Raw genomic sequence first — 26,575 nt, forward strand, 5'->3', positions numbered from 1 at the left:
ATACACACTTTTCCAGTAGCTTGGCAGTCACACCCACAAACTGCCCCCATTGCCATGTAATCTCATCTACAGCCAAGATCCAGAGACTATGAAACAAAGCTCCCAGAAGAGAGTGATGCAGAATCTCGCATGGCAGATTCTAGAAAGCTACCCATGGCATATTTGATATGCCAAAAACAGTAACAATAATGGGCCTTATTCCCCTGACTCTGAACGTGACAGGGATGAATGGAGACATTACTGGTGCCTGTTCGAAAAAATCAATGAGCAATGGAACAGTGATACAGTGATTCACATAATCCAAGCCCTGTTGAAAGGGATTGTGTACAAATAAATTCATATAACGGCATAAAAATCTTTTTTTTTTTTTTGGTTTTTGGGTCAAACCCGGCAATGCACAGGGGTTACTCCTGGCTCTTTCCTCAGGAATTAGCCCTGGCGGTGCTCAGGGGACCATATGGGATGCTGGGATTAGAACCTGGGTTGGCTGCGTGCAAGGCAAACGCCTTACCCGCTGTGCTATTGCTCCAGCCCCAACGGCATAAAAATCTTTACTTAAAAAATTGACATCTTTCCTTTTCCCCACCTCTATACCTCTGGTAACTGCCATTCTGTTATGTGTTACTTTGAATGGAGTTTTGGGGAGTTGTTGTTTCTGTTTATTTTTATTTGCAAACAGTCCATTTCTATCAGTATTGGTGAGGTTAGGTTGAGTATTTTACATTAAGACCAACTAATGAGAAATGGAAAAGATGTGAATATAATTCAAAAGTAATAAAGAAAATTTCTTGATGAAAAACATATTTTTAAAATATCATTTATTTTTATTGAAATATAATTGACACATTATATTAGTTTTCATATCCAATGATATTTTACCCACTTTAGTTATTTTTATTGGGATAATATGGGCTGGAGTGATAGCACTTTGGGTAAGGCGTTTACCTTGCACGCGTCTGACCTGAGTTTGATTCCTCCACTCCTCAGAGAGCCCGGCAAGCCACAGAGAGTATCTCACCCACATGGCAGAGCCTGGCAAGCTACCGTGGCGTATTCGGTAAGCCAAAAACATTAACAAGTCTCACAATGGAGACGTTACTGGTGCCCGCTCGAGCAAATTGATGAGCAACGGGATGACAGTGATACAGAATATAGTCTACACCAGTTCCCATATTAGTTTATTATTTGTTTAATATTTGTATTTTTGCTTTGTACTTGCAATGTACCACACTACCCTCAGTAGCAGCATTCTAAAGGCCCACCACTGTCCCAAGGCCCCTTCTTCCCCACCTCCATTTTTTCAGCTTCAATTCTCTGTTCTGTTTGGGCTTTGTCAGCAAATTGTATCATTACAATTCGTGCAATTCATAAAATTCATGAAATATTTCATGTCATTTCATAGACATAGAAATTACATCTGTGTTGCTATTCTTATGCCCGTTTTACAGATGTAGAAACTGGAATTGAGAAAGGTTCGTCAATTTGCTCCTCCCTTTCTCCAAAGCCCATGTTTGTAAGCTCTCTCAGGCAGTTGGTTCTCATTGTGAAGAACCAAGATTGACTTGGGGGCTGGCCAACACTGACGTGCTCTCACCAACTGCCCCATGAAGCAAGGTTGGCATCCAGCACATAGAGAATGACATGGAGGCCTGGAGATATTGAACCATTTGTCTGAATCCACAGCGTTTAAGAGATGTGGGAGCCCAGGGGAACGTGGGGGGGGGGGGGGCTCTGCGGTTTCCCAGGCTGGAGGCAGATGGGACAGGGCTATTCAAGGAGGTAGACATCCAGCTCCTAAGTCTGAAAAATCCGGATGGTACTGAGTTCCACTGGCCATCTGTTCCGGGGGACGCTAGGAGAGTACCCCGTACTTCCCAGCAGAGGGCGCTGTGCTTCTGCTGCCGCGGGAGAAGCTCCGGAAGCACCCACTTCCTGACAGCTTTCCTCCTTTCCTCCAGCTGGGCCAAACAGCGGAGTCAAGGGCAGGAGGAAGGCTAGGCGCTCTCAGGGAGGAGATTGATTCCTCCTCTCTACTGGCCAGTGTCCTTCAGTTGCACGCCTGCCTCCTTGGATACCCCCATCCCGTCAGTGTCTGATGGGAAAGTGCCAGCCTGGGGGACCGCAGGGTCCACTTTGCATTGATGGCGATGCCCCAGGAGGAGGAACGTGAGTTTGTCCATGCAGAGCTGGGAGGGCATTGGACTCTCCCTCCTAGCTGGGTGGCATCTTTGGGGGCTCAAGCACTGTTTCTTCGAATTTCCAGTGAACCCTACAGCGGCTCCCCTGACTGAAGGAAGGACTGAGCATCTTTGTTTGAACCCCTACTAGAAGATCTGAAGTCTAGCATTTGGGGAAGCAGTTGACCTTCCCTGCTGTACCTAGGGGGCATCTATAACCCTAGAAATGGCCCCAACTGCTGCCCTACGTGGGATACAGTAGAAACAACTCCCTTGAGGAACAGAAGAATTTTTTGCTTTAGGGACTATGTGATTTGGAGGATACCACCAGGGCATTCTGGGGCATGGTCTTCTATATCCCCCGGAAATAGAAAAATTGAACTGAATTGAAGTAAGAAGTATTCTGAGTACATACCCCAGCTAGGTAAGGTATGGAGCTCCAGAGGTGTATGATTAAAACCCCAGCTTCAAAGCAGAGCCATTTCTTTTTTTGGGGGAAGGGGTGTTGGGATCACTCTTGGCTGTACTTGGGGACCATACAGGGTGCTGGGGATTCAACCCTGATCAGGGGCATGCAAAGCAAATACCATACCTGTTGTATTAGCTCTCTGGCCCAAAGGAGCTCCATTCTGTTTAGCAATGATCATCTACAGGCTATGTTTCACTCTCACCTAAAAATTATGCAGCCTCTCACCTTTGGTGCTGAAGAGGGAACAAATACTTATGTCTGTAGTTGTTCATTGTTTCTCTGTTAGGTACCTGTTCTGGTTAAAGAAAAATACATTAGGGTCTAAAAGATAGTACAAGGGTCAGGTAGTTGCCTTGCACAGTTTTATACTTAGCACTGCATATGTTCCTTTGAGCATTGCCTTGAGTGAGTCCTGACCACAGAGCCAAGAGCAGCCCTGCCTACTGCCAGGTAATGCCCAACCACTACCCCGCCCTCCCACCCCAGTACCCTCATACACACACAAATCAACTAGACTAAGATCTAAATTCTGAACCCCTGGGTATGGTGGTATTATCCCAACAAGATTCTTATTGGTCAGAGTCTGGTTTCTTCCAACATTTAGACCCAGTGATAATTAGGTCTATCTTGAGTTTCTTTGGGTTGCTAAAGACACATTCTAAGGTCACCTCTGACTTCTGCCCCACTCACCTTTACCCTTCTCCAGGAGGCCTCTGTTGGTACTTAAAATCAGCAGGCTTGGAGGCTTGTGTCTCAGTAATTCAACAACTACAACAGCCGGTTCTTTTCCCTTAAGATTTAATACTTGTCATTTATCTGTGTCAAAACTGCAAAGGAGCAAGTTTCCAAAGACAGATTTATTATGTGTGCTGAGTGTCTCAGGTGCAGTGGTGCATAGAGATGGGCCGAATACCATATTTTCCCTGGGCTTTTGTTCTATAAAAATAGCTACTTTTACTTTACATTCAGACAAGTGAGAAATATACCGTCTTGAGCTGTGAGTCACCATGGGCCACTCAGAAAGTAACATCATTGTGGGACTAGGTTCTCGACATTGGTTTCAGGGTCAGCTGCCAGGCTTGCACAAATGCTGGCTTAGTCAAGGAGCGAGTTGTAACGAGGACTGGCTGCATAATTTGTGAGGCTCAGTGCGAAGTGAAATTGTGGGGCTTCACATACATAAAGAAAAGCCAGGGAAAGTGCTGTGACAGAGAAAGCTTTCTCTCTTTCTTCTGCAGTCTCTCACTTGTTTTTCATTTGCTGATTAGTGCCATTCTGAGAAAAGTAAAATCTTCAATTATTGACATGAATTTTACTAATTTTAATATTTATCTTCATATTGCACAATATAAATATAAATGCAAATTTAAGAGCATTTAGCTTCTAGGCGGAGTTGCAGAAATTCTGCAAATCTTATTTTTCAGCTTCTCCCCAGAGGCTGCCCTGAGCTGGCCCGGGGAAATTAATCCAAGGAAGGTAAAAAAATCCAGAGGGGAAGAGGGGATGCCCCAAGCCATGGAACTGACTGAGGGGTCCACCCAGGCTTGGGTTACTTGCAGGGGAATGTAGATGCTTTTCTAGTCCAAGAGTTCTCCCCCTGCCCAGCCTCCATTTCAGCTAGGCATCTCCTCCTGAATTCACCATTCCAAAGCACTGCAGATGGGGCTCCTATAGGTTGTTCAGAGCTTATTCTAGAGCATGCTGCAATCTGGGTGGGGGTAGATGAAAGTTTTCATCCCCTGGAAACTTGGTCTCTGACAGGCCACCCACCAGAACTGCCAGGATGCTGCCAAACCCCATCCTAAGGTGCTGTAGGTTGTACACAGGAGACAAATATTACCTATACCCTGCCTGGGGAGAAGGAAGTGAAGGATTTGGGAAGAGAGAGGGTCCTATGTTTTCCCAAACTTTTGGGGGAAAAGTGGTGACAGGAAACAAAATTATTAAATGACTTAAAGCCTAGCCTCAGAGTTCACTTAGAAAACAAATTCAAATGGATAACGTTTTCATTAGTTTCAGAATAGCAACCACAGAGCATCAAACCCCAAGCACAGGTCCTATTTGAGTTTCACTGCCCAGGATATCACTGTATCACTGTCATCCCATTGCTCATCGATTTGCTCGAGCAGGCACCAGTAATGTCTCCACTGTAAGACTTGTTATTACTGTTTTTGGCATATTGAATATCCACAGGTAGCTTGCCAGGCTCTGCCGTGCAGGTGAGATATTCTCAGTAGTTTGCTGGGCTCTCTGAGAGGGGTGCAGGAATCAAACCTGGGTCAGCCATGTGCAAGGCAAATTCCCTACCTCTGTGCTATTGACCCAGCCTGCCCAGGATATATCTTAATTATATCCTGATTATGACTGGAGATTCTCAGCATGGTCTGGGATGCCAGTATACAGTCTGGAAATCTATGGGTGCTGGCTGTGACAAGATCATTTCCCCAGAGGCTGTGGTGGGAAGAAATAGAAAGAGAAAGAAAGAAGGAAAGAAATAAAGAAAGAAAGAAAGAAAGAAAGAAAGAAAGAAAGAAAGAAAGAAAGAAAGAAAGAAAGAAAGAAAGAAAGAAAGAAAGAAAGAAAGAAAGAAAGAAAGAAAGAAAGAAAGAAAGAAAGAAAGAAAGGCTGTAGAATGGGTTTCTCTTCACCATCTCAGGGTTTGATTCACCTTGGCCCTCATCATGCCAGGTACTTTTGCCCAGGTACCAATGACCTGTTGGCTCAGGCCTCCTTGCTCCTGTGGACTCACAGACACAGAGCCACAAGGAAGAACCAATTGGCTTGAGGGTATAAGCAGTTGCATTGAAACAGGAATGATAGTGATGCCTCCTGATCGATGAGAACCTCGTTCTAATGCTGGACATTTTTTCTAGCTTACTTAGTGTTTCTGGACTCCCATACTTGAACTCACTAGCAGGCAAAACCTGTGTGCCATGGGAGAGCCACTGTGAGAGTCACTTTCAATCTCCCATGTTTCTTTATGCTGCTCTTTTTGCCTGAAACGTGCTTCTGTTTTCTTGGCCTCAACCTTCAAGGTTTTGTTCAAACCATTGTCTCCACTGTAAAGCTCTCTTGACCTCCCATTCTTCTTCTCTCTTTTTTTTTTTTAATTGACTCACCATGAGCTACTCTAAACAAAACTTTCATGTTTGAGTTTCAATCATCCAATGATCGAACACCCATCCCTCCACCAGTGCACATTTTCTACCACCAATGTTCCTAGTATCCCTACCCCCTACCCTATCCCACTCCACCCCCCCCCATGGCAGACAATTTCCTTCTTACTCTCTCTCTGCTTTGGGGCATTATGGTTTACAATATGATACCGAGAAGCCATCATGTATGATCCTTTATCTACTTTCAGCACACATCTTCCATCCTGAGCGATCCCTCCAACCGTCATTGACTAAGGGATCCCTTCTCTATCCCAGCTGCCTTCTCCCCCTGCTCAGGGAGGCTAAGGAAGACTCCCAACCATGGAGCAATCTTCCAGGCCCTGTCTCTACTGTTCTTGGGTATTGTGGAATATTTTATATTCCACAAATGAGTGCAGTCATTTCATGTCTGTCCTTCTCTTTCTGACTCATTTCACTTAGCATGATACTCTCCATGACTATCCACTTATAAGCAAATTTTATGACTTCATCTTTCCTAACAGCTGCATAGTATTCCATTGTGTGGATGTATCAAAGTTTAACCAGTCATCTGTCCTCAAATACTCACTGACCCCCCATTCTTATTTAAAGTTGCTTGCTTTTTCCTCTGTTTTTATGTTTTTCTATGTCTTTGTATTTCCATTTATTTGCTTATGTGGATATGATTTGTTTGGGTCCTTGTCATAGATATAGATATAGATTTGACTCTTATTCTATCATCAAATATGCTTTTTGATTTGTTTGTTTGTTTGGGGGTCACACCTGGCAGTGCTTAAGGCTTACTCCTGGCTCTGAGCTCAGGGATCACTGCTGGTGGGCTCAGGGGACCCTATATGGGGACAGGGATTAAACCAGGGTCAGTTGTATGCAAGGTAAACATCCTACCTAATTTACTCTCTCTTTGGTCCCACTAAATGTGTTTTGTGTGGGTTAAAAATAAAGTAATTTATACTTACCTTGCGCTGGAGTGATAGCACAGCAGGTAGGGTGTTTGCCTTGCATACAGCTGACCTGGGTTTGATTCCTCCACCCCTCTCAGAAAGCCCAGCAAGCTACCAAGAGTATCCCGTCCCCACGGCAGAGCCTGGCAAGCTACCCATGGCATATTAAATATGCCAAAAACCATAACAACAAGTCTCACAATGGAGACATTACTGGTGCCCACTCGAGCAAATTGATGAGCAACGGGATGACAGTGATACAGTGATACTTCCCTTCAAGATACCATGATCACAAAAGTGGTTTTCCCAGGGTAAGGCTTATCCATTGCACTCTGGATGTGCTGACCCCTGCAATTTCTCCAAATGTGGGAAACCCAACTGTATAATTTGTATGAGTGGGGGAATGTGTTTGTACTCTCACTTATTAAAAAAAATTAACAACAAAACAATCCCAGCAATTAAAATAATTTGTCAATTATTTTATTCACATTGTTCACTATGTTTGAAATATATATTTCTAATTTAATTATTCTAAAAACGGTTATAATTATTATATCAGCCTTAAAGATAAGTAATTCCTCTATTCTTCATCATCATCATCATCATCATCATCATCATCTCATTGATCATTGATTTTCTCGAGTGGTCTCAGTAAAGTCTCCATTTGTCCTAGCCCTGAGATTTTAGAAGCCTCTCTTGACTCGTCCTTCCCTTCCCAATGGTGCCTCATTGGAGGCTCTTTCAGGGTCAGGGGAATGAGACCCATCATTGTTACTGGTTTTTGCATATAAATACTTCACAGGGAGCTTGCCAGTCTCTCCCATGAGGGCAGGAAACTCTTGGTAGCTTGCCAGGTTCTTGAGAGGGAGAACTAGGCTATAAGATGTATAATTCTCTATTAGGAAGAGTAACTAAGTGATTAGGCACTAAGATATTGAAATCAGCCAGCCTTGGGTTAAAATCCTAGCTCCCTGCTAGAATATAGTACAAACCACCTTAATTTCCTCAAATAATCATTTTCTCATATTTACAGGGGAGATAATAAAAAAATAAGCTATGCCAAAGAAATTAAATGGCCTTTTTTTTTACAGATGTAATGATTGCATTCCTATAACATCCAATGAATCCATAAACTGTAGTAAGCTAAAAACTCTACCCCCTCTCAGCTCCCTCTTCCCTATGAAATGAGATTTGAATCTCTGAAAACTGAAAATATTACCTTATTCAGAAATAAGTTATTTGCAGATATGATATGATGAAGTTGTGGATCTTGCCGTCAGGAGATTGTGCTGGATTATTTGGGTGGGCCCTGAGCATCATCAGAAATATTTCACATGTGAGGGATGGGTGAGAGAGTCCACACATACATAAGGAAGAGAAGGCAAGGTGGAGGGCAGCAGGGACTGTGGTGATGGGAACACAGGGGATAGTGGAGTCACTAAAAGTTAGGAGAGGCACAGGTAGAGCAGAGTTCCTTTCTCCGGAGAGATTGAAACCCTGCTAACAATTTGATTTTAGAAATAAAACAGCCTTTGAACTTTTGGCCTTAGAACTAGAACAGAATAAATTGGTTTTAAGTCACCAAGTCTGTGGTAATTTGTTACAACAGTCTTAGAAAATGAATCACAAATGGTTAGAATTAGCATATTTAGCAAAGTTTCTAGATACAAGATCAATATAGTAAAATTAGGCAGTATTTATGTCAACATGAGAAATAAAAACTAAAATAGAATATTTCTTTCATAAGAGCACTAATAAGCACCAAATTCTTAGGATTAAGTAATAAAGCCCCAAAATATTGAAAGAAATTAAAGAAGACTTCGGTGAGTGAAGGTATAAATCACATTGATAGATGGAAAAATGAAATGCTACAAAACACAATTCTACCCAAATTAATTAAGAGTTATAAACTCAGTGAAATCCTTGGCATCTTTTTTGGGCAAAAGTTGATAAATTGATTCCAAATTAATATGGAAATTCCAAAGACCTGGAGTAACCTAGGCAGTCTCTAAGAGAAAGAATAATATTTGATAACTTATCCTGACAGATAACAAGATTCATTATTTATTTATTATAATATAGATTGTGGAATTATCAAGAATGAAAAGACAATCAATTGTGCAAAACAAAGCTCAGAGACAGACTCACATATATAATTGCCTAATGAAGACAGTGCATGGGTAAAGGATGTTTGTTCAGTAACTGTTGCTTAGTTTGATTGTATAGAAAATATAGTATTTTTTTCTCTTTCACACTAAACATAAAACCAAGTACATATGGTACTAGATGTAAAAGATGAAATAAAAAATTTGTAGAGGGAAGGAGAGAATGCTAACTTTATAACCCTTGAGGAGGCACACATTTTTGAAAAGAAAAACTGCTAAACCTAAAGAAAAAAAAGTTTGATTTTCCAAGACACCATGAAGAGAATAAAAACATAATGCACAAATGGGAAAAATACTGGGATACATATTTCTATTTAAGGAGAATCTATAAAGTGCTCCTACAACACAAGGGAGGGGGAGGATACCAAAAAAAAAATAAAACCCTGACAAATGCGCTTTTATTGACACTGCCAAAAAATGTTCATGCGACAAAAATTAAATAAGCCACAATCCCCTCAAAAACCACAACTAAGACCCCAAGACAACCCTATGAAAAAGTGCTATATTTCATTAATCATCAAGGAAATGCCAAGTAAAGCTACAATGTACCACTGTATACCCACCAGAATAACTTTTTTAAAAATCAAAAGTTGCAAGTCAAGACTGGTGAGAATGCAGAATGAAGTTTTCTCTTTTATACTCTGGTACAAGTGTAAATTGGAACAGTTATTTTGGTAAACTGCCAGTTTTTAATAAAAGTGAACATATGTAAATCTTATAAAACAACTTTTTTACTTCTATTATGTATCCATTTGGGATATATTCATGCAGTCAACCAACGATATGTACTAGGTGATAATAGCATTCTTAGTAATTGTGAGAAACTTAGATATGACCTAGATGTCAATCAACAGTAGATTGAATGAATAAATCAAAACATATTTATATGATGGAATATAATAAGAATGATAATAAATGGTCCAAATTCATTTAAAAATATATGAGAATTAATATATAGCTTTAATTTTAAAAAAAGCTGGACCCAAATGAGTATCTATTTATTATTCTACATGTATTACACAGAAAACCAGCCCAAACTAGTCTGTACTGTTAGACAATAGAACAGTGGTCACCTTTGATTTTTGTGCAGTAAACTGGAAAGCATCTCAAAGAGGACCTTTGGGGCACTGGTTACATTCTATTTCTTGATCTTGGTGCTGGTTACACATGTGTGTTTTGTGTAAGGAATTTGAGACTTTTGGGTTCCCATGTGGCAAGACGGACAGAGACATAAAGACAATAATGCAAAAGCAGAAGGAGTTTTATTCCAGTATACTGGGGTCAACTATTTCACCCACAGAGTGGTCTCTTGATAGCAACCCCAACTTCAGGCAGCAAGTAATTTATATACTGTTTGATTACATAAGCAGTTCAGACGAGCCTCACTGATGAAGGTACCAGCAGAGGAACCCAGGTGTGTGGGACCTGGGAATGAGATCTTCAAGCCTGCTCGGATCAGGACTGGGCCTTTTCCTCCCAGATTTTCCATTTTCCAGTAGCTAGGCAGTCACACTCAGGGACTGCCCCACTGCGTGTTATCCCATCAACGGCCAATATCCAGAGACTTAAAAGCAAGCTCCCAGAACTGCGCAATATTTTATAGCCTACTTCTCCCTCTGGGAGAACCTGGCAAGCTACCAAGAGTTTCTTGCCCACATGGGAGAGCCTCGCAAACTCCCCATGGTGTATTCATATGCCAAAACCAGTAACAAGTTGGGTCTCATTCCCCTGACCCTGAAAAAGCCTCCAATGTGGCATCGTTGGGAAGGACAATTAGAGAAAGGCTTCTAAAATCTCAGGACTAGGACGAATGGAGACATTACTAAGACCTCCTGAGAAATTTGACAATCAACAGGATGATGATATGATGATATGATATACATAAGCAGTACATGCCTTATTGTTTCAGAAAGAATCTTACTTAGTTACCAAACAAAGGTGTTTTGGCAAGTGTCTAGGGTAACAGTGGTTAGGCAACAATTAAACAATAATTTCCAGTATCAGTACCAATTTTGATTAAGTAGATTTCTCATTCTTTTACGGTTGACAAAAGGCAACTTCTGGGGCATTGTGAGGATTGATTAATCAAGCCCACTTGCTGCGCCCAGGATCTTTCCCAGGTGGGTTCAGGTTGGCTAGTTACACATTATTTTATTGCTGGGAAACTGAATCTGTTTCAAGTTCCAGGAACTGAACTTGAGGCCTGCCTGACTTTTCTCATTTCTGCCACCTGTCATGGCATCAGTTTTGCCCTTACAAGATCAACACCTGTACTATCTGCTGAAGAAAAGTATATTTTACACTCTATTCATATAAAATTAGTACAAACTTACCTTATTTTCTAACATGTTTTGTCAAGGATTAAGGAGAATGAATAACTTCTTAGCTCAGACCCTGGCAGAGAATAACTATTCAGAAAATGACCACGGTTTTAAATCATTGTTACCTAACGTAAATTATTTTATGATGTATCTGCTTCCAGCGTCATGTCAGCTTGCTTATCATTAGCCTGACAAATGAGGCCCTATCTAGTCCTGACTCTGCTACAGCAACTTTGAAATTCATCAAAATTTGTGCAGCAGTGTTGAGCGCCATCAGATATGTGAAACAAGGTCCGGTGAACAGTAATGTCTGTTAACATGGAATTATTACTCTCCACTAGAGAAATGTAACATTTTTCTAAGGCACTTCTGATGAGGCCAACAGCCATGAAGGGAAATGACTGAGGTTTTCCAAAACCCTGTCTGACATGGATTTGTAAAAAGGTGTGATATCTAGGCAAATTCGGTAATAGCTTCACTTAGGACTTTTGTGGGGCCTATATGTTTGAAGAGTATTTTTTAAAATGGAATCTCAGTGAGATACACAGGTACAAAATTGTTCGTGATTGGGTTTCAGTCATATAAAGTTCCAACACTTGTCCCTTCACCAGTGTACATTTCCCACCACCAATGTGCCTGGTTTCCCTCCTTCACCCCCACACTGCCTCTATGAAGAAATGTGTTCTTTTCCTGTCTCTTCAACTTTTACTGGTTCCATTTGCTTTTGTGAAGTTTTTTATGCTCTCTGTATGATATAAGGATTCTAAGGACAAGGTCTCAGATGATGGAGATATAACTCATGCTGAGCATCTCCATCCATTTTTAGTCTCTTTACTATATTAGGAAGTAAACTAGTTTACTTTCCTATTTCTTGCTTTCCTCTTTTCTATTTCCTTTTAATTTACTCTTTCCTATTCTAGGAAGGCTCAAAGGACCTTATATAAATATTCCTTTTAAAGCCATCGTTCAGGATAACTGCTGAAGTAAGTAACTTCCTCCAAGAGCTGCTGTCACTCACATTAAATGGGTCTGGAAGTCAAATTTGTATGACATTACCCTCCTACCCCCATCTCCACCTTCTACAAGGTCCTGGTGAAGAGGGGAAATAGAGCTGATAGATGACTGATGGGAACTAGGCCAATTGCAATCTTTCTTTTGTGAATTTGCAATTGGTAGGTGGAGATACTAATCCTTCCCATTGACTGTCCGAATGGAACCAAGTCAACTTAACTCATTTCACAGAAAAGAAAGCCGATCTAACCAGAGGCTAAAAGAATGAAATAGATATAAAGAAGAATACAACAGGGTGTTGAGGAAAAGAAGAGAGAAATCGAGAGAGTAGATGCTTTGGTTTTTGACATTTTTCAAATCATGCTTCTTCCTCCTACTTACTAAACTTCCTCTTTGGTCTCTATGAGTTCACCCTTAATATTACAGTAACTGGGGCTGGAGCGATAGCACAGCGGGTAGGGCATTTGCCTTGCACGCGGGCCGACCCGGGTACGAATCCCAGCATCCCATATGGTCCCCTGAGCACCGCCAGGGGTGATTCCTGAGTGCATGAGCCAGGAGTGACCCCTGTGCATCGCCGGGTGTGACCCAAAAAGCAAAAAAAAAATATTACAGTAACCATTATTAATCCTTTATAAGCTAGTTCAGGAAGCTTATCCTTAGTCTCTGACTAAAGAATGCACAGTGCAACAGAATACGGTTATGTTTGAAATGTGTCAAAAACGGGCTGGGAACTTGAAGTGGCTCACCAGTAGAGTGCATGCCTTGAAATTGTAAAGTCCTAGTTTCACTCCCTGGCACTGCTAAATAAATTAATAATAAATAAATGAATAAGAACTAATATCAATAAAAGACTGTGGCCTGAAGGCTGATAGATGTCAGGAGAAAGAGAAGGAAGCCAGTGACCGCTTCAACACCCTGTGTGTTTTCTACTTCAAGGAGCTAATGCCAAGGAGGATGAGTCATCAGGTATCATCCTCAGCCCTGACTGCACATTAATTGCACTGGGGACCTTCTGAGAAATACCTCCAGATCTCCCACCCTAACCAAAGACCATGATTTAATTGGTCTTGGTTGTCATCTTTATGTTGTAAAAGTTCCCGAGTGACTCTAAAGTGCAGCCAGGGTGGAGACTACTGAGTTACATTATTCACAATAAGTAGAAATGAAAATAAATAATGAACCAAGCAAAATAAGCTTCTCCAGAGAATCTAGGAATGCTAACAAGGCCACTGAATCCCCATAAATCCCTATTTTCAGGCCACATGTAATGGAGTGAACAATGTCCTCAACAATATCCCTAAAGTAAATCCAGAAAGAGTCCTGCAGATGAATACATGGATAATCCAAAAACACCAACTAGAAAAGTAATTTGCTTCAAATTGGAATGGGTTTCATCATGTTTAGAATATATTTTTACATGAGATCTTCCAACATTTAAAGCCACTCATTTCCCTTGAGTAGACGGCCTATAGTCTTCATCCAAGATCCCCAAAGCATCAGAACAAACTGGACAACAGGCGTTCATGTGGTGTTTGAAAAATTCTCTGATTTTACAGAGGTCTCCTGTTTGTCCAGGTGGGCATCCAAGTACAGTCTTTTACAGACACTTGGCCTGTGATGCTACTGACGAGAGCCTAGGGGTAAATCTGCCTGAAGAATCAGCTCAAAGGTTCAGGATCAGGGGCCCCTTAGAAAAGTTGAACATCTCAGTAAGGACAGATACATGAGTAGAATGGAAAAATATGGCTGAAGAAGTGAGCCAATGTCCTCTGTTGGAAATATTAGGGGCACATTTCAATACATAGACAAAAAGGCAATCGAGCCTTAAATTTCACCATCTGAGTATAACCAGAAATAATTTATTCTTGGAAAAAAATTACAGCCAGTGGGCCAAATACCCATTTTGGTCATAAAACATTACTGTAAACACCATGAAACATTTAACCTTGAGAAATATGGTTTCCTGGTGCCCTTTCTAACTAAATTATTTGCAAATGTATGCCTATGTGACTGAATTAGTTAACTTCTTCCTTAGAGCTATTGAACATAAGTCCATTTACTATTGGAAGCTATCTACCAAATTGATGACTTTGTTTTTAACAAGTGTTTGATCTGCAGTTCTTCTTTCCAATATTAATTAGGTATTAGGTAAGCTATCTAATAAGGTCAGTCTTGGCTCATGGTTATCTATGAATAAATGAATAACCCCATTCAATTTTTTATAGCAAAAAATGTAATATCCTGTTATCCAAATCATTGAAAAAGAGTAGCAGGACTTTGATATGTTCATTAAACAGAAGGCAGGCAAGAAGAAATATCTGCCTTATTTCTTTAGAAAATGCCATCTGATTCAACAAAAGAAATTCATACTGATTAGTTTTTAGTTCAAAGGTTAGTAAACTACAGTCAATGGAACAATCCTGGTGTGCAGAATGTTTCTGTGTGATTTTCAAGAATATGTTTCGTGTGTTTTCAGTTGGAAAAAACAGCAGATGAATACCATTTTGAGACATGTAAAAATAATAAACTCAAATTTCAGTGTATGCATAAAAGATTATAAAAGGGGCCGGAGACAGTACAACAGATAGAGCACTTGCTTTGCATACAGGTGACAAATTCAATCTCCATCACCACATGTGGTCCCCTGAGCACCACCAGGCATAATCCTTGAATACTGTCAGGTAAGGCATTGAACAAACAAACAAAAGCTTAGGAACTCAACCAAGCTTTTTTATTTAGATACTTTCTATGGCAACTCTCATTCTACAATGACAGTGCTGAGTTGTTGCAACAAATACTAAATGACCCACACCATCAATGTTTTTTATTATCTGGCCTTCTACATAAAAAGTTTGTAGAACTCTATTCTAGATAAATATATGTAGTATCTGTAATGAGACATGAAACTCATTTTTATTGGTCAAAGGCCAAAGAAATGTCAAATGCCTACACACATAAGTAAATTGAACTAAAGTCCTTGAATTATACAAACAGTAAATCAATCACTATTTTTGATAAAATAAAAAAATTAGGCATCATTTTAGGTACGTAAATTAATGATTAATAATTCTGTGAATACATTTTAATATTTACATGAAATAGATAAAAATTACAAGTGTAAATTAGAGTGAGGAGAGTTGAGAAAAATTTAAGGGGAGAATCTTGATAGAAATATAAAAGTGTATTTTATCCTAAGGGAATATTGGCTTGATGTTATAAAATATAGATACTGCTTACATGTCTGCATTAGTAGTAAAGGATTATAATGAAAATACCTATAGATGAAAAAAATCTGATCAGATATATAACACTTGATGTAAATAAATATGAATTCACTTTTGTGAAAGCATAAAATTTCTTAGCAGAATAAGAGTAAACAAACTTTTCTTACTCTAGTTGAGGCAACCAAAAACATCATGAGTGAATCTTATATTCAATGTCAAGTGCTGAAGAGTTTGTCTTGCCTTTTATTTTTTTATTTTTTGTCTTGCCTTTTAAAGAAGCTCATTTAATGCTTCTTTCAAGACTTATTTCAAGCCTATAAATTCCCTAAACTTTTGCCTGTCTCTAAAACTCCATATTGTTCTTTCAAATCTGATTGATAGTCTAGCTGGGTAGAGTATTCTTGGTAATGTGTTGTTCATTACATTGAGTTTTTATACCGTACTCCTCCATTCTCTTCTGACTCTTAGAGTCTCATTTGATATATTGGCTGCGAATCTTAGGAACTTTCTTTTGTATGTAAGTTCCTTTTCTGACCTTGCCACTATTAATATTCTGTCTCTTATGGATCTTGTCATTTTGAGTACAACATGTCTTGAAATTTTCTAGTATTTTTTCACTGGAACCTTTCAGTTGTCTTAAATCTGGGTTCATGTAGTCCTCAATACTGGGAAATTCTTTCTTTTTTTTTTTTTGGTTTTTGGATCACACCCAGCAATGCACAGGGGTTACTCCTGGCTCATGCACTCAGGAATTACTCCTGGCAGTGCTCAGGGGACCATATGGGATGCTGGGATTCGAACCCGGGTCGGCCGCGTGCAAGGCAAACGCCCTACCCGCTGTGCTATCACTCCAGCCCCAATACTGGGAAATTCTTATCTGTGATTTCTTTTTTTCTCTGTCATATTTGCTTTCCTATTCTTCAGGGACTCTGGTGATACTTATACTGTTCTCCTGAGCTAATCTTGTACTTTTGTAGTATGCTGTTCATTTCTTTTCAGGCTATTTTTTACCTTCTGTTGTTTTCTAGAAGTTTCCTCCATTTCATTTCAGAACTCCTTTATCTATTACTAAACTATTGTTAATCTGTTGGTCAGAGCTTCTATTGTTTGTTTTTTTTTTAATCACCTACTATACTCTTCATTTATCCTTGTAGTTTTCTTATTTTAGCACTCATACTTTTCATGCTTGCCTACTACCTGTGCTATTTTTTTTGAGAACAGAGAGAGAGTTAAAATATGAGATAATGAAAGAAATATAGCAAGGGAAAAACAAAGCTATTAGAACTGAAAATTTTGTCTGTTGAACTAAACTTACACTGGGCATGGATTGGAAGGGGTACTGGGATACTGGTAGAGGCAAGTATGTTTTCTGATGGTAGGTGTGGTCTTCTAATGATGTATCCATAAAAAGTATGAATTACAATATTGTAGTGGCTAATAAAAATGGTTTAAAAAGAAAAAAGACAGCTGGTATTGACATGGATGTGAGGGGAAAAATAAATATTGACTGGTCCATCTTTTGAAAAACAATATGGATACTCTTCAGAAAGCTAGAAATGATCTCTCATGAGAACCAGAAATTCCACTTCTTGGAATATGCCCCAAGAGTCCCAAAACACTATTGAGAGAAAATATTTGCACTCTTATGTTCATCACAGCACCATCTACAGTAGCCAAAACCTAGAAACAACCAAAATTTCTAGGAACAGAGGGCTGGATAAAGAAACCATGGTGCCTAGACATAATATAATACTACTCAGCTGTAAGGAAAGATTCATTCATGCTAGATGGATGCATGTAGATATTGTGATACTGCATGAAGTTAGAAGGAGAGGGAAAGACACAGAATGATTCTATTTTAAGAGGGCTATAAATAAACAAAGTAGGGAAATAATAAGTGTAGTTAAGGCAGCAAAAATGAAAGGCTTGAAAGCTAGTTTTCAGTAGGATACTTGGGGCAGGGCGGGGAAGATAGTCTGGGGTACACTACAACAATTGTAGAGGAAAGCATTCACTCTGGAGGAGGTCGTATTGAAAGGTGAAATGTATGGAACCCTCTCAGTCACAGTGTTGTAAACCACAGAGCCTAAAAGGAAATAGAAATTGCTTGTTAAAGATTCAGGCTGGGTGCGTGGAGAGAAACTGTGGACTTTGGTGGAGGGAACTGGACACTGTTGAAAAGTTGGTGTTGTAACATTGTATGCCTGAAAATGCATCATGAAAAACTTTGTAAATATAATGCCTCAATAAATGATTTAAAATAAATTAAAAATAAAGATATAATGTAGGATAACATTAGTTTGCCCTTCCTCCCTTGCCGCAAGGAGCTTGGGTTTGTGACTGCTCCCCCAACCTGTCAATTAACTTTGCCTCCTGATCAGACACTGTTGACTTGTAAATATTGTTTTTCCTCTTCTCCTTAATGTCCTTTGGATGGTTAGTTACTCCAGAGCAATTACTTTTTGTATGGATACAGGAAGGTAGTTAAAAAGACAAGCCTGTAACTTGGAAGTTAATTGACTCCAGATCATATTCACTCCTGGGCATCTGTTCTCTCAATCTAAGCCTCAGTTGCCCTTAGTTCCTAGCACCCCAAAAAGCAGGGTCCCAACGAGGGACTGGATGGACCCAGGGCAAGAAGCGAGCTACCTTGGAATTGAAATGGGCCAGGCCAAAGTTCCATAATACTTAACTATAAGTTATGAGCATGGTCATGGACAAATTCTGTCATGATCCAAAAAGTAACATCTAGATTACGACCCTGCTAGAGTTAGGAAAGATTAATCTGGCCTGAGCACTATAGTCTGAGATCTATAGTGAGATGTCTCCAGGAGAACCACTCTATAAGCTCAATGTATCTCTTACTGTGTCCATACAAAATAACTGATACTAAGAAGTAGAATTTAGATGTTAATTAAGTTATTGGACTAAGGAGAGGAGAAACACCCCTACGTGGTACGTGGTATTTCCCCCCCTTGAGCCTGATTGGCGATCAGGAAGGGCTTTTGATATGTTGATTGTGCTACAGTATGTTGATTGTGCTATGTTGATGGAATGTGGTGTTTACCCCCAATTCAAGGAGCTGAGGAGAGACTAGAGAGAGACCAGGACAGCAAAATGGAGTGTGGAGAGACTAGCAAGGGGGAGCAGGTGTATGCAGAGACGAGACACAGCTGCAAGAGGGAGTGTGGAGAGATGAGTGGGAGAGACAGGAGAAGACGGGAATGAGGGGCATCATGAAACTAGAATGAAGAGATTAGTTAGACTGGGACAGGTGCGTGGGGAGAATGGAATAAACAGCAACTGATCATCAACCAGCCTGGCCCTCCTTTCCTCCTTCGTCTGCCCATGACATTGGCCATCTGGGGTTGGGGAAGCGGCTAAGTCCACTGAATGCAGGCGACGAGAGAGAGCTGCCAGATCTCCCTAGCCACCCAGTGAATACACAGTATAGTAATACAATCCTTTATAAAGAGAGAAAACTTGAAAAGAAATGTCAAATGTCACCCAGCATGATATTATTATTAAAAATGATAAAATATTTAGTAGTAGAAAAAAATTGAGAAATAATATAGTAGTAGTAGAAAGTTCATTGCCTAAAACAACAGGAGAGAATGCTAACATAACAATTTAACTTTTGTTTAGAAAATAAAAAAGAATTGATATACTTTTAGAAAGTATCATAGTAGAGAGTAAAGGAAATTATTGAACATTGGAAAACACCTCTTTTTGGTTTATTTCAACATTTTAACAGTTATTGAAAAATTAATATGAATGCAAAGTGTAAAGCCTACAGTACTCATAACAAATTCAAAGTCAAAACTGAGATTATTAGATAATCCTTGAGCAGTCTGGGGACACAGAAAATTTTGTTCAGGTGTTTCATTTAGCTTGAGGATTTTATTAATCAATTGAATAAATGATCAATAGAAGATTATTATCAGGATTTAGTAAAATGTGACTTGGGATACACAAAGTTTGAATAATTGGCTTTTGTATAGTTCCAAAAATTAATCTTCCTGACCCTCAATCACCAAATACTTACCTTTTGTATTGATTTTCCAGACTTTGTTCCATTTGTTTAGTGGTATGGCCTGGAATTTGAGACTAAGACTGAGTCACCGATAAGCTTATTGGATAATCAATATTTAGATGAATTAGCACCTTCTTTCTCGGGATACAGTATGGATAAAGTGTAGGTAGGAAGTCAGAGAGTAAACAACTCTCTTGAGGCAAATTGAAGCAAAATATAATAACTCCTCCCCATCCCCAATGGCTACAAGTTGGGTCTAATTGACTTAGAGATGAGGTATTTTGAAATAGGGAGTCTCTCCTACAATATTGGAGAGTATGAGACAATAGGCAACAAGCAGATTTTCCCAAACAAGTATTCAGGAATCCAAACAGAAAGTTTTATGGATTTTTTGTGGAGTTGGGTGGCATAGGGTGAATATCTTTGAATAAAAAGGGATAGCTTTGTTGTGCTGGCACAAGCCGCAAATGAATGGAGAGAGACACAGAGAGACAGAGACAGAGACAGAGACAGAGACAGAGAGAGAGACAGAGAGAGAGACAGAGAGTGTGTTCAGGATAGGATAGTAAGTTTATTAGAGGCTCAGCACTGAGGACCCAAGTCAGAGAGAAAGAGACTTGGTGTCTGTTTCCTGAGAGGGTCTCTCTTTTATCCTCTAAAGGTGGGCTACAATCTACATACAGTCTTATCAGTGAAACAGGAGATACAGAAGTAATTGACAAAAGAAAAAACAATCAGTGCATCCTTCCCACATGACATGGTCTTCAGGAACCCCAAAGGAAAACAGCCAGTGTCAGTCTATCTTGCCCACTTGGTGCCGCCTCCAGGTGCCATCTCCTGTGCACTGCCATAAATTTGTGGGGCCTAGTACACTCCCATAAATCTGGTGGGCTGGTGGGCCCTTAACTCCATTCATTGGGATCATAAAAGGAATGCTTCTCCCTCCCTTCTCTTGTTTAATTTAGGGGTCAGTTTCAGTTTCTTAGTCCCTATCACATTTTCTTAATTTTTGTTACAGTTTCATAATTCTCATTACATACAGTTTCTTATTTGTCATTACAGTTTCTGATTGGAACAGGAATGGAGCAACTAGAATAAATGCAGGAAGAAGAGTGCAATCTCCTTTCTTTATGGGTGAGCTTTTCATCTGTTACTATAGCAATGTATTTTGGCCAACCGGGTGAAAGAAGTTAAAATCATAGTAGATATATAAGAGAAGGGGAAAATAGGATTAATACTTTAGAGAAAGAACAGAAGAAGATTAAAGCAACAAAAAAGGAGCAATACACTCCTTTTAAAAAGAATATAAATCACCATACAGGCAAAAGATTAGAACTTAAAAATAACAGAATAAAATGGGTGATGTTTAGAAGAAAACAAAGAAGAGTATAAACCAATGAGGTAGAGGTTAAAAACATAAAAGTATATGAAATGAAAGAGCAAGAATAGAAGGTAAAATGTAAAAATGTAAGAAATAAAGTACAGGAAGATAAGACTCAAGGATTAAGTCTTAATTGGAGTCACCTGTACACAAAATTTAGCACCAATAAAAATAAATCAAGTTTCAATCAGTCTCTGGAATTCTGAGAAGCAGGAGTTTCTCCTTTGTTTTGTTACTGCTTGGGGGACGCCAGGGTTTTACTTATTTATTTTTTAATTTTTAATTTTATAAGTTAGTTCACAATATTTGATTACATTTAATATTCAAATCCTGATCCCACCACCATTACACCTTCCCACCACCAAATTTGGGATGCTTCCATCCCAAGCCCCTATCCCTGTCCCAAAACACAACCAAAAGAATATATTTTTGTGGAGGTCACTGCTGGGGCTGGGTCCCTTGGGGCTCGGAGGGCTCTCACGCACTCCCCTCTGGGGCGCCCCGAGTGAAAGCAGCCTGGCGTGGAGTCCGGTGGCATGGCTATGGGGCCTCATGTTATGCTGCCTTCCAGGAGAAGCAGCCGTGGCATCTGGATGGTGGCCAGTGATGAGACTATCTGGCGCCGGCAGGAGGAGGTTGTGGGAGTGACTCACGCATTCCTTTCCCTACATGCCTTGCAACCTGGCTGACAGTCTCTTTTTATCGGAAAGCTGTCGCTGAAGATTCTGATTCTGCGTTTCAATTTCCCGTTGCAGATTGCGTTTAGATTCTTCATATGTAGCAGTTACTTTCTCTAGAATTTCATTCTGGAAAGATAGACATATTCAATATTGGCTATGTAAAATATCATGTAGTTAAAAGTTATAATTGACTTCCTTTGAAAATTATCTTTTCCCTAAGTTTAATGCCTAAAACTACTATTTAAGCTATTTTCAGAATAGACTCCTGCCTGGGTCAGAGATACAGTACAGGGGTAAGGCACTTGCCTTGCATGCAGTGAACCTAAGTTTACTCCTGACACCTGATATGGTGCCCAGGGAACAGAGCCTGGAGTAAACCCTAAGTCTTGCTGGATGTGGCCCCAAACCAAAATCAGAATATAGACTACTGTGTTAAAATTAATTTCTCTCCAGAAAGTGTATATGCCTCTAAATAATCCTCAGAAAATAAGAAAACAAACATATATTGCAAGTTATAGTCAAAAAGCACATTGCAACCAAAGCTAAACTCTGAAAAAGTCTTCTACAAGCTCCCTTGTTAGGACCAGAGAAACTACTCTTAAATTGTTGAAGTCTAACTCATAAAACATTTATCTAAACAAAATTTTAAAACATGTGAGTTTTTAAAATGTGAGTCCACATGTAAATATAAACATAAAAAAATTAGTTCTCATAAAAATAGTCTCTATAGGGGCTGGAGTGATAACAGCGGATAGGGTGTTTGCCTTGCATGCGGCCGACCTGGGTTGATTCCCAGCATCCCATATGGTCCCCTGAGCACCGCCAAGGGTAATTCCTGAGTGCAGAGACAGGAGTGACCCCTGTGCATCGCCGGGTGTGACCCAAAAAGCAAAAAAAAAAAAAAAAAGTATCTATCAAACCAAGCTCCCAGACATCTAATAGCCTAGTTCTTCCTCTTGGAGAACCTAACAAGCTACCAAGACTCTATTGCCTGCACAGGAGAGCCTAGCAAGCTCCCTGTGGCATATGCATATCCCAAATACAGTAAAATACATTTACATACCTCTCAGAGAGCCTGGAAAGCTACCAAGAGTATCCTGCCCACATGGCAGAGCCTTGCAAGGTACCTGTAGTGTATTTGATATGCCGAAAACAGTAACGATAGGTCTCATTCCCCTGACCCTGAAAGAGTCTCCAATCCGTTGGGAAAGGCAAGTAAAGAGAAGCTGCTAAAATCTCAGGGCTGAGTGTAATACAGACACTACTGGTGCCCACTCAAGTAAATCAATGAACAATGGGATGACAGTGATACAGTGATTGGTTCTGGCCTATAATGGCAGAAGGCATAACTCTTTAGGACAGCTGGGATATCTGGATTGACCCAAGTTTGTCTTTGGCAGTTGAAAACTCCCAAGACTTGCCCTTGGCAATCTGGAGGCTTGTAGAACTGATTAAATAAATTCTAGTTCAAATGTTATCAAAAAGAACTGGGTTTTTATTTCAAATTTAAAGACAGGAAGGACTTTTGTTCTTGTTCTCATAGTTTCCTTTTGTTCATAGTTCTTTTTGTTCTTTTCAGGTATTCTACTGATTAGATGAAGGCCACACCCACTGGGGTGGGGGGGCAAATTGCTTTATTGATTCTCTCATTCAAATGTTAATCTTATCCAAAAGACTCTCACAGGAACATTCTGAAAAGTGTTTGACTACCTTTTTCAGGGTATCACCTGGTTTAGGCTGATACCTAAAATGTCCCATCACATTCTACTGTTTTCCTTAAGAGAGGCTCTTGGGACAGTGTTTTCAGAGTTCTTGCTTATTTAAACTGTTACTCTTGAGACTTGAAAGATGGTGTGCATAGATATGTTATCTTTATTTCCAATTTATTCTCTTTATATATCTTAAAACGAATCACTTTACTGTATTGGTGTTAAACAATGCCTGGTGAATGGTTGATGTCAGTCTAATTTTTCCCTAGTAAGTGATTGGATCTTCATGCCTAACTGCTTGAAGAATTTCTTATGCAATCATTTGATTGGGATATGTCTTAGTTATGAACATTCAGAGTAAATTGTTCTTAGTACATGATTTGTCCTTTCTACATGTAAATTTAAATCTTTACTTCTGCAAAATATATTAAATTTGACATTAAGTATCTACTCAGCAAGTGGCAAAGAGATTGTACAGCTGTTAGGGCATTTTGCCTTGCATGTTGCTGACTGGGGTTCAATTCCCAGCATCCCATATGGTCCCCAAGCACTGCCAGGAGTAATTCCTGAGCCCAGAGTCAGGAAGTCAGGAGTAACTGTGGAGCATCACTGGTTGTGAACCAAAAGGATAGTAATAATAATAATAATAGTAATAATAATAATAATAATAATAATAATGTACTCATTTTGTAGCTTTTGGTTTTCTTCTTTGGAGATGTCAACTTTGCTTGTGTTGAGCTTTTTGTGCTTGTGTGGATCCTCCCTGTCATTTCTGGGAAGTTCTTTCAAGACACCCCAACTTATTATTCATCTCTAAAAAAAAAACCAGGAGGGTTTCTGTTTCACTTAGCAAGAGATCTTATCTCATTTCTTTCCATCATTCTTATCTTTCTGGAATTTTGTCTTTTTTTTAATCATTGCTAGTTTTAAATTTTTTGGAACATTTGGTTATAATATTTAGATAGTGTATTTTCTTCATCTGTAAGAAAGATCTTCTAGACTCTGCGAATGTATGAATGGGTCTTGTGCCTATTCAATATTCCTTAGTCCAATTGTATTAGATGAATTTCTGCAACAACTCTCTGTTGGACGTTGCTTTGTGATTATGTTGGAAAGAGTTGTGAAGTAAGACAAGGAATAAGGACATGGGAAATATCTGGATTTCCCCCATCCTCTTCTTTTTAAAACAATGGACCATTTTCTTTTTTTTTTCTTTTTTTTTTAAATTTTTTATTGAGTCACCATGTGGAAAGTTACAAAGTTTTCAGGTTTAAATCTCAGTTATACAATGCTCGAATACCCATCCCTTCACCAGTGCTCATATTCCACCACCAAGAATCCCAGTATAGCTCCACCCCCACCCCCTCACACCCCTAACCCCCCCCACGCCCCTGCCCCCCCACCCTAAGCCCCCCCCCGCCTGTGTAACTAATAAGTTTCACTTTACTTTCACTTTGATTGCATACAATATTTCAACAAAACTCACTATTATTGTTTGGAGAGTCTCTCCCCTAAAGTCAGACCTGCTAAAGAGGAAGCATTAGATAATTTGCTTTCCATTGCTGAGGATGAAGAGGTATGAGGTCGAGTGACCACACTTATCGGCCTCTCAGTTTTGGGTTTCTGTAATTTAGTATTTTAGTAACTAAGTCCAGAGAGATATCTGCCAGAAGTTTCATCGTTGCCAACTTGTACTTCTCACTTCCATTATATTCCACATATGAGTGCAATCTTTCTATGTCTGTCTCTTTCTTTCTGACTCATTTCACTCAACATGATACTTTCCATGTTGATCCATTTATATGCAAATTTCATGACTTCATGTTTTCTGACAGCTACATAGTATTTCATTGTGTAGATGTACCAGAGTTTCTTTAACCAGTCATCTGTTTTGGGGCACTCTGGTTTTTTCCAGATTCTGGCTATTGTAAACAGTGCTGCAATGAACATAGAAATACATATGCCATCTCTACTATACCGTTTTGAACAATGGACCATTTTCTTCAACTATTCCCTTATGCAGCTATACTTGTTTGACTATCTGAGCCTTAGTTAACTCAAGCACTTTGATAGCCAACCTAGATTTTCTCTATTTGCCTGTTTAAAAAGTTGAAAATATGGTGCACGGGCGTGACCTCCAAGCAGATAGCTAGTAGCACCTGACCATTGATGCAACCTACAAAACTGTGACTTTTGGACATCCCAGGTTAGAAGCTCTGGGGGCATGGTCTCCTGAGCAGTGGTCGCATAATCTCCCCTATCATATCCTATTAGAACCACAAATTAGCCTCTTATTCGAAACCCACTAGGGCAGCTTGACCACCTAGCCATATTAGACCAATAGTCCATTAGCCCCAACTCCAATCAACATTCCCCCCAAAACACAAAAGCAATGTTGAGCATAAGAATTCAAATGGCAAAGGTCACAATGATAAAGCAGTGCAGAAACCACCAGGTTTAGCCAGTGAAGAAGCTAGTCCAGGTTACCCAACAAGCAGTAATGAGCTAATATAATCTCTGATAAGGAATTAGAATGGAATTGTTAAGGATGCATAAGGAGCTCAAAGAAACAATGGAATGTTCTGCCAATAAAATACAGGAGGATATGAGAGCAGAAATGAGGAAAATGCAAGTGAAAAGACAAGCAGAAATGACAGATCTGAAAAACAAGGTAGGTGAAAAGAAAAACTCACGGGAAGGCCTCACCAGCAGAGCGACAGCTGCTGAGGACAAAATCAGTGAACTCCAAGATGAAGTGCAGAGAATCCCTAGACTACAGTAGAAGATAGAAGAGATCCTCAAAATTGAGAAAATCAGGATGAAGCCAAGAGGAACAACACAAGAATCATTGGATTACCAGCGGGGCAGGAAGAAAACCCTGATGAAAGAGCAACTGTCAAAGCTATTATTGCTGAGAATTTCCAAGAGCTGAGGAGTGCATGCACCCAAGCCCAATAGGCCCAAAAAATATTCAGCCTAAAGAAATGCAAATAAAAATACTCCAAGATACATCCTAATCAGAATGACAAAAACCATAGATAGAGATAGAATACTGAAAGCAGCAAGATCAAAGAAGGAAATTGCTTATAAAAGAGCATCTCTAAGATTCACAGCAGATTTATCAGATGAAACCCTGTGGGCTTGAAGACTGTAGCACTGTAGCACTGTCATCCCATTGTTCATCCATTTGCTTGAGCGGGCACCAGTAACGTCTCTATTGTGAGACTTGTTGTTACTGTTTTTGGCAAATCGAATATGCCACGGGTAGCTTGCAAGGCTCTGCTGTGTGGGCGCAATACTCTCGGT

At 39.7% G+C, this 26,575-nt stretch overlaps 1 non-coding gene and 1 pseudogene across 1 annotated transcript; one reads left to right on the forward strand and one right to left on the reverse strand.

Moving 5' to 3' along the window:
* The window catches only part of LOC129405937 (uncharacterized), a 127,369-nt pseudogene that overhangs the window by 78,168 nt on the left and 22,626 nt on the right, over positions 1 to 26,575 (reverse strand).
* On the forward strand, positions 7,008 to 7,166 carry LOC129406364 (U1 spliceosomal RNA). Its single transcript, XR_008630966.1, has one exon. It is a non-coding gene; the product is annotated as a U1 spliceosomal RNA (small nuclear RNA).

Source organism: Sorex araneus, chromosome 6, assembly GCF_027595985.1.
Source record: "Sorex araneus isolate mSorAra2 chromosome 6, mSorAra2.pri, whole genome shotgun sequence".
In the NCBI taxonomy this organism is placed as follows: Eukaryota; Metazoa; Chordata; class Mammalia; order Eulipotyphla; family Soricidae; genus Sorex; species Sorex araneus.